The sequence below is a fragment of the Rhincodon typus genome, chromosome 9, assembly GCF_021869965.1.
Source record: "Rhincodon typus isolate 14 chromosome 9, sRhiTyp1.1, whole genome shotgun sequence".
Lineage (NCBI taxonomy): Eukaryota > Metazoa > Chordata > Chondrichthyes > Orectolobiformes > Rhincodontidae > Rhincodon > Rhincodon typus.
Genome location: NC_063340.1, coordinates 4,938,617 through 4,946,795, shown reverse-complemented (window position 1 = coordinate 4,946,795; position 8,179 = coordinate 4,938,617).

Sequence of the window (8,179 nt, the reverse complement as noted above, 5' to 3'; positions counted from 1 at the left end):
CCTGAAACGTCAGCTTTCCTGCTCCTCTGATGCTGCTTGGCCTGCTGTGTTCATCCAACTCTACACCTTGTTATCTCAGATTCTCCAGCATCTGCAGTTCCTACTATCTCTGCTGACGATAGGAACATGTTTATTAGCCGAGCTCTCTGAGTATGCCTTACTGATTAGCCTCTATCATGGGCCTTTTCAGCCCTTTTAGGTGTCAGTTCCCAAAACTGAGTAAGTTTGGGTTGGTTTTGTTGCAAAAGAGGTGTGCTTTGGAGATTCCATTGTTGCAGCCTCAAAACGCAATGTGCTTGTGCTGTTTGTAGCTAGTCATCATATAACCTGAACCCATGACCCAGTGCCTCTGAGTTCTCTTTGGTAACAACAACTTGTATTTGTCTGGCGCCTGTCATGTAATAAAACATCCCAAAGCTCTTCACAGGAGCACTGCAAAGCAAAATGTGACACAGAATCACGTCAGGTGATAGAGCAGCAAACAGACACAGGTTTTGCCAAAAAATGGTTTGAAGAAGCATCTGAAAGGAGTAAGAAAGCGGTAGAGAGTGGAGGTACTGAGGAAGGGTCACCAGACCCCAAATGTTAACTTTGTTTTTTTCTTCACAGGTGCTGCCAGACCTGCTGAGCTTTTCCAGCAACTTCTGTTTTTGCTCCTGATTTACAGCATCCACAGTTCTTTCGTTTTTTTTATTTTGTGCAGGTAGAGAGGAGGATAGGCTTATAGGAGACGTTCCATGCTCGGGGTAACTCAAGGTCTGCCAATGGGCCAACAATTCAAATCTGGGAAGTGCAGGAGGCTGGAATTGGAAGAACACTGTTATTTTGGAGGGTCGTGGATCTGAAATTACAGAAGAAATTCAGGAGTAGGGAAGGGGTGGAGTGATTTGCGAACAGTGATAAGAATTTTACAGTTAAGGTGTTGCTTAGCTTGCATCCAGTGTAGGTGAGCAAGTGATGGGTGAACATTGGTGTGAGTAGGTCATAGGCAGTAGAGATTTGCATGATTGGGATACAGGCTAGGAATGCTCTGGGATATTCAAGGTTCCGGTAAACAAAGCGCAGCTAAAGAAAATGTATTCTAGTTGCTTGCAAAATTTTGAATTAAAGACCATCTCTACATTCTGCAACAGAATAAATAGATGTCACCGAGCAATATTAATTTCACCAAACAACATTTGACTGGAAGATTGATACTGGCTCTGTTACGCCTTAGTTCAACAGAATAACTTGTCAACTGTACATTTGTAAAATTTGTTCCAAAGCAACATTTCATGATAATTAGTACTCGACACATTCTTGCTTAGAGCCTGCAGCTGCCTGATAATCAAAATATCTGAAATGTGGCTGAATATATTATTTTCCTCATGCCACACAGTGTCTCTTTTTTTTTAATGTGCCAGCAGAAAATTAACCATTCCATTAGCAGCAGAGATGAATAGGCTTTATCTTGAAACTGTTTGTATTCGAAGTGCGTCTCATTTAGGCCAAGAACGCTGATCAGTTCCTGGAATTTAAACAGAAATTGCTGGAGAAAGTCAGCAGGTCTGGCAGCATCTGTGGAGAAAGAAACACTTCACGTTTCAAATCTGATGTTACTCTTCTTCACATTTGAAGTATTGAACTAGGCTTAAGGTGAGGGAGGAAAGATTTGAAAGGAACCTAAGGGGCAACTTTTTCACGCAGAGGGTGGTGTGTGTATGAAGTGAGCTGGCAGAGGAAGTGGTGGAGGCTGGTACAATTACAACAGTTAAAAGGCATCTGGATGGGTAAGTGAATAGGAAGGGTTGAGAGAGATATGGGCCAAGTACTGGAAAATGGGACTAGATTAATTTGGGATATCTGGTTGGCATAGACGAGTTGGATGGAAGGGTCTGTTTCCGTGCTGTATAACTCTATGACTGTATGACGCGATGTGGTTAACCTTCCCCACTACCTATTGGTAATGTAGATGCACCATCTTAACACCATATGTGATGGGAATAGCTATGGGCACCTCTGTCTCAGATATATAAGAGAGGTCATTCAGCTGTTTGTGTTCATACCAGCTCTTTAAACATGTTGTCCCAATTCATCCCACTCTCTACTATTTCCCCAGTGCCCTGAAATGTTTCTCCTGAAGTCATTACCTAATCCCCCGTTTGGAAGTTATTTTCACATCTGCTACCACCCTTCCAAGCACAATGTGTTCCAGAGCATAGCAACTTGCTTCAGAAAAATAATTTCTCATCATCTCATCTTCCAGTTCCTTTCGGTTTAGCTTTTGAAAACATACAGTGGTTTATGATTGTTTCAGGGCAAGTGATTGGTAACTTATTGTTGCATGGGCTGTTGAAATGACCTTGCTCTAATCAATGTCTCAGACATTGTTTAAATACTAAACATCTTAAGAGAAGTATCTAGATAACCAGATACCTCAACCAATATTTGACTTGCAATGTTAGCCCTTTGCACACACTTCTGAAGCAATTGATAGCCAACAGCAAATGTGCTGATATTTATTGGAGAACCCAGAGCATTGTTCTAAACACTCACATCACTTCTGTAGCCCTGTGGGCATTCATTCATATGAAAGTGTTCGATGTCAATCAATATGTGCAGATATCAGACTTGAACTGTTGCTGAGCAAAGTAGGTTCATAACATTTCTTTGATATGTCATCACCACAAACGTAACCTTATGAAGAAATGCATATTACGGGACGTGCTGGCATTGTATGAGCAGTTAGAGAGGTCACTGAGAGATATATTCCTGGAAGAGCCATCACACTAACCTCCTGCATCCCTTCTCCACCTCACAGGAACATAGGAAGAGGGGTAGGCCATTCAATGGGATCTGTAGGTCTTTCAGTGAGATCATGGTTGATCTGTGGCTTAACTCCACGTACCTACCTTTGGCCCATATCTTTTAATACCTCTGTTGAGCAAAAAAAATTTATCTCAGATTTAAAATTAAAAGTTGATGCAGCATTCACTGCCATTTGTAAAAGAGAGTTCCAAGCCTGGACCGCCGTTTGTGTGTAGAATGTACATCCTCAAGGAGACCCTGTTTCCCTACACCAATCTGAATGTGAACAAAGTCTTCACTATCTGATGGGATGACGCTGGAATGTCAGTCAAACGGCTTATCCTTCTTACATCTGATGTTCATACAAATAATCGACAAATGTGTTCAAAGAGAATTTTAAAGATACACACTTACTGCCTCGGCCCTCTAATGTTTCTCCTGAAGCTGCTGCAGCAACGTCCTTGAGATAAGTTTTCAATTTCCTGGAGACTCCTGGGCAATAAATGTGAATGCTGAATATAGATTCAAAGAAGTTTAAAGCACAGAAAAAGATCCATTGCATCTGCGCCAGTCAAAAACAACCACCTAACTATTCTCATCCCATTTTCTGCGTGGCTGAATGGGTTAACTTATGTGGCATTAGAAATATAATTTTACGAGTATGGTGTTGTATTCCTTAGAATTCAATTGTTGTTGTCAATCTAAAAGAAAACATTTTAAACAGTTTTTCTTTGTCTCTCCCTTAATCCCAATTTTCATTCCCTCTCATCATTTTGCTTTCTGCACATTAATTACGTGGGCTTAAATATTTCACTTTGAATTTATTCTGACTGGTTTGATGTCTGAGAGTCTCCGTTGAGGCTTTTTAGATCCTGATTGCTTGAAGGGCCTTGTTGTCATTGTCCCTGTTGCCCCACATACAGATCTCCCACAGAGGCCATCACACTGGTTCTGATGCTTGAAAGCAGAATACAGGGGTAACGGAAAGATTCTTGGCAGTGTGGAGGAGCAGAGGGATCTTGGGGTTCATGTCCACAGTTCCCCTAAAGCTGCCACCCAGGTGGATAGAGTCGTTAAGAAGGCGTATGGTGTGTTAGCTTTCATTAATAGAGGGATTGAGTTCCAGAGCCATGAAGTTATGCTCCAGCTATCCAAAAGCCTGGTTCGGCCACATCTGGAGTATTGTGTCCAGTTATGGTCGCCTCATTACAGGAAAGATGTGGAAGCGTTGGAAAAGGTGCAGAGGAGATTTACCAGGATGTTGCCTGGAATGGAGGGAAGGTCTTACGAGGAAAGGTTGAGAGAGCTAGGGCTTTTCTCTTTAGAACGACGAAGGATGAGAGGCGACTTGATAGAGGTGTTCAAAATGATCAGAGGTGTAGATAGAGTGGACAACCAGAGACTTTTTCCTGGGGTGGAGGTAGCTATTACGAGGGGGCATAGTTTTAAAGTGAGTGGAGGCAGATATAGGGGAGACGTCAGAGGTAGGTTCTTTACTCAGAGAGTGGTCGGGGCGTGGAATGCATTGCCGGAGAGAGTAGTGGAGTCGGCCTCATTAGGGCATTTAAGTGGCTATTAGATAGGCATATGGATGATAGTAAAGGTAAGGGTGGAGGTTAGATAGACCTTAGGTTTAGGGTAAAAGTTCGGCACAACATTGTGGGCCAAAGGGCCTGTACTGTGCTGTACTGTTCTATGTTCTAGGATGCTAGGCAATGGCAAGTTGATGCTCAAAAGGCTGTGGTGGGCCTATAGGCAACAGTAAGCATTTCTGCTCCACCGATAACCTCCAAACCCATCAGGAGACAAATGAAGACAGATCATTTCTAAAAAGCATTTGTTCACAGGATGTATATATTGCCCATCCCGAGTTACCAAAAGTTAGTGAGTTGTCAACCATATTATACTGGCATTCACATGTAGGGCAGAAAGTTTCCTTCCCTAAAGAACATTGGTGAACCAATTGGCAGTTTTCAATAGTTAGCAATCAGTTTCATGGTCATCATTAGACTCTCAATTGCAGATTTGAACCAAATTCAAATTTCATCATCTGCTGTGGCAGGATTCGAACCCAGGTCCCCGAAGCATTACCTGGGTCTCTGGATTATTAAAAACAGAAATTGCTGGAAAAGCTCAGCAGGTCTGGCAGCATCTGTGGGGAGAAGTCAGAGTTAATGTTTCGGGTCAAGTGACCCTTCCTCAGAACTCAGCAGACCAGAAAGGGTAACTCCTGATTTCTCTCCACAGATGCTGCCAGACCTGCTGAGCTTTTCCAGCAATTTCTGTTTTTGTTTCTGATTTCCAGTATCCGCAGTTTTCTCTGGATTAATAGTCTAGTGATAATACCACACTTCAGACCAGCTGCTCATCTCTGTTCGGCAAAACCTGCACATTAGTGCAGGGCCCAAAAGCAGAAAGGTCAGTGAAGTTCCAACAAAACTGAACATCGTTTCCCACCTGCCCCCACACCCCCCGTCTCCATCCCCGTTCCCCCAACCGCTTGCCCTTTCTCCATTCACAGCAGTGTGACTTAGTCCACTAGGATGAGCAGCCGGGAGAAGAGATCTAAGCAGGAGAGAGTCCCCATCTCCCACATTGCATTAGCTTGATTAATTTGAAACCATGCTATTATTTAAATGAGATCCAGAGTGTCTGATCATTCCAATTGTATTAACACAAACATCATAAGCAAGCGCTCAAACATTTACTGTAGCAGTGACTAAATCAGAGTGCACTTTACAAAGCTTGCTCTGACACTCTAGATTCTCATTAAAGCAGCTCGCTTTTTATTTTACCCAGAGGAGCAGTGTTCTTCCTTTGCAGAAGATTTGGTAAGGAACACCAAGGGCCTGATGGTGCAGTGTAACGTGCTGCCACATTCCACCTCAGAGACCTCAGTTTGGTATCAAGCATACATTAAAGTAAAACGCATATAGGCAGTTCTGCCCAGTGTATCTAATAGGCAAGGATCCAATGCCATTAGCACTCTGACAGAGAGAGGCTTGAGGCTGGCCGAGACTATAAATGCACATAAGTGTGCCGTGGAGCAAGAGATGACACATGACTGAGAATCGGATTGAGTTTATTATTTGTAAAGCAGTGGAGTGTCTGGCCTGTGCCTCTCCTGACCTGGAAGTCTATAACGTTGCAGCTACAACTGCTGCCTCTCCAGTAGTTAAAGGCTCCCCAGGGGTTGGGGGACGGTGGTGGTTATTAGTCAAAATTTGACACTTCCAGGACAGAAGGGAAGCAACAACCTGATGGTATTTCCACACTGCTAACAACCTAAACACTCGGGTAATGTTCCGGGAACTTGGGTTCAAAACAGGGTGGAATTTGAATTGAACAAAAAAAGCCTTGAATTAATGATGACATTGTTAAATTATTGGGGGATAACCCCATCTGGTTCACTCATGTCCCGCTTATACATGTGACTGCAGACTCTGGGTAATTAGAGATTGGCAATAAATGCTGGCCCAAAGGTGCCCCAACGTAAATCAATTTAAAAAGTTATATTTGGCCAAATTTGTACTCAGGTGGGTTTAAAAAAGGGCACAGAAGTTTAGGGAGGGAATTCTAAATCTTAGGAGCGTGGGTGGCTGAAAGTGAAGCATTTATGCTTTATGCAAGAGGCCAGAATTGGAGGAGCAGAGAGCTGGGAGCTGGATTGGAGTTACACCAGCAGAGAGCTGGGAGCTGGATTGGAGTTACACCAGCAGAGAGCTGGATTGGAGTTACACCAGCAGAGAGTGGGGGATGGATTGGAGTTACACCAGCAGAGAGTGGAGGATGGATTGGAGTTACACCAGCAGAGAGTGGAGGATGGATTGGAGTTACACCAGCAGAGAGTGGTGGGATAAATTGGAGTTACACCAGCAGAGAGTGTGGGGATGGATTGGAGTTACACCAGCGGAGAGTGTGGGGATGGATTGGAGTTACACCAGTTTAGAGTGGAGGATGGATTGGAGTTACACCAGCAGAGAGTGCGGGGATGGATTGGAGTTACACCAGTTTAGAGTGGAGAATGGATTGGAGTTACACCAGCAGAACACTGAGGGCGGGTTTTGGGGGCTGATTGACCCCTTGGTCTCCTTTGACTGAATTTATCCAGCTAAATGGTTAAGGGGGTGGGAATGAGCGTGGGAATGGGCAAATCTTTCCTTCTTCGGACCTGCCAGTCTGTACAAAATCCCATCAAAAGCTGAGTATCGTTTGCATCGATTATTGTAACTCACTGAGCTTAAACTGTACAATGCAGTCAGAGCATAAAATTCCCACTCCCCAATTAAGCCCTCCAAATAGCTTTTTGAGTCAAATTGACCGTTAAGTGCCAATTAGCTGGAAGTTAAGAGTCGTTTTTCTTTGCTGTGGGACTGAAATTCACTTGGATTGTGCCCTAATTCAATCTAGAAATGAATCCTACAATTCTTGGCAAATTTCACAGGTAACTGAACCCTACCTAACCCAGTTCTTCTTACATTTCATTTTAAAATGTTTCTGTTATAAGTCTTTCTTGAAGTGGTTTTCCCTGTTTTGTTGACCATATGGAAGTGCTCCACTTGAACAAAGTTCTAATTATTGCAAGCCAGCTTTGATAATTTTTAAAGTTGTCTTTTACAGTCCTTTTAAAATTTATTACTGAACTGCACCTCTTTCAAACCATCTCAAGGTATCATTTTATTTTCCCAGGGAAACGTCTGGTGTTTTAAAGTGCAAATGTTGGGGATAAAATGTCTCAGGACCATGGTCATGTGAAATGTTGCTGATTAGTGAGAGCATGGGAACAAGGGAGGGCGATCTGAGCATTTCCTAGTGCCACAGAAAAACTGGCAGTGAACTGATAAAGAAATAGATTTACTCTCTAAATGATACGCCACCAGAAAATGTCAGAGCTGGTACCAAATCCAGTTTAGCACGAAGACAACTGCCTGTATTCACAGCACAGAAAAGAACTGATATGTTATCTTTAAAACCTGAAGCCTAACCTAGTAAAGGTACTTAGGAGTCAAACATTAACCAGTAGCTTGTCATTAACCTTTGGTGCAGCACGGTGGCTCAGTGGTTAGCACTGCTGCCTCACAGCACTAGGAACCCGGGTTTGATTCCACCCTTGGATGACTGTGTGAAGTTTGCACGTTCTCCCTATATCTGTGTGGGTTTCCTCCCACAGTCCAAAGATGCGCAGGGTAGGGTGGATTGGCCATGCTAAATTGCCTGTAGTGTGCAGGGATGTGTAGATTAGGGCGATGGGTCTGGATGGGATGCTCTGTGGCTCGGTGTGGACTTGTTGGGCCGAAGGGCCAGTTTCCACCCTGTAGGGATTCTATGATGATCTGTGGAAATTGAAACACGAACAAATCAGCTGTGATCTTAATAAATTTCAGAGGGAAGA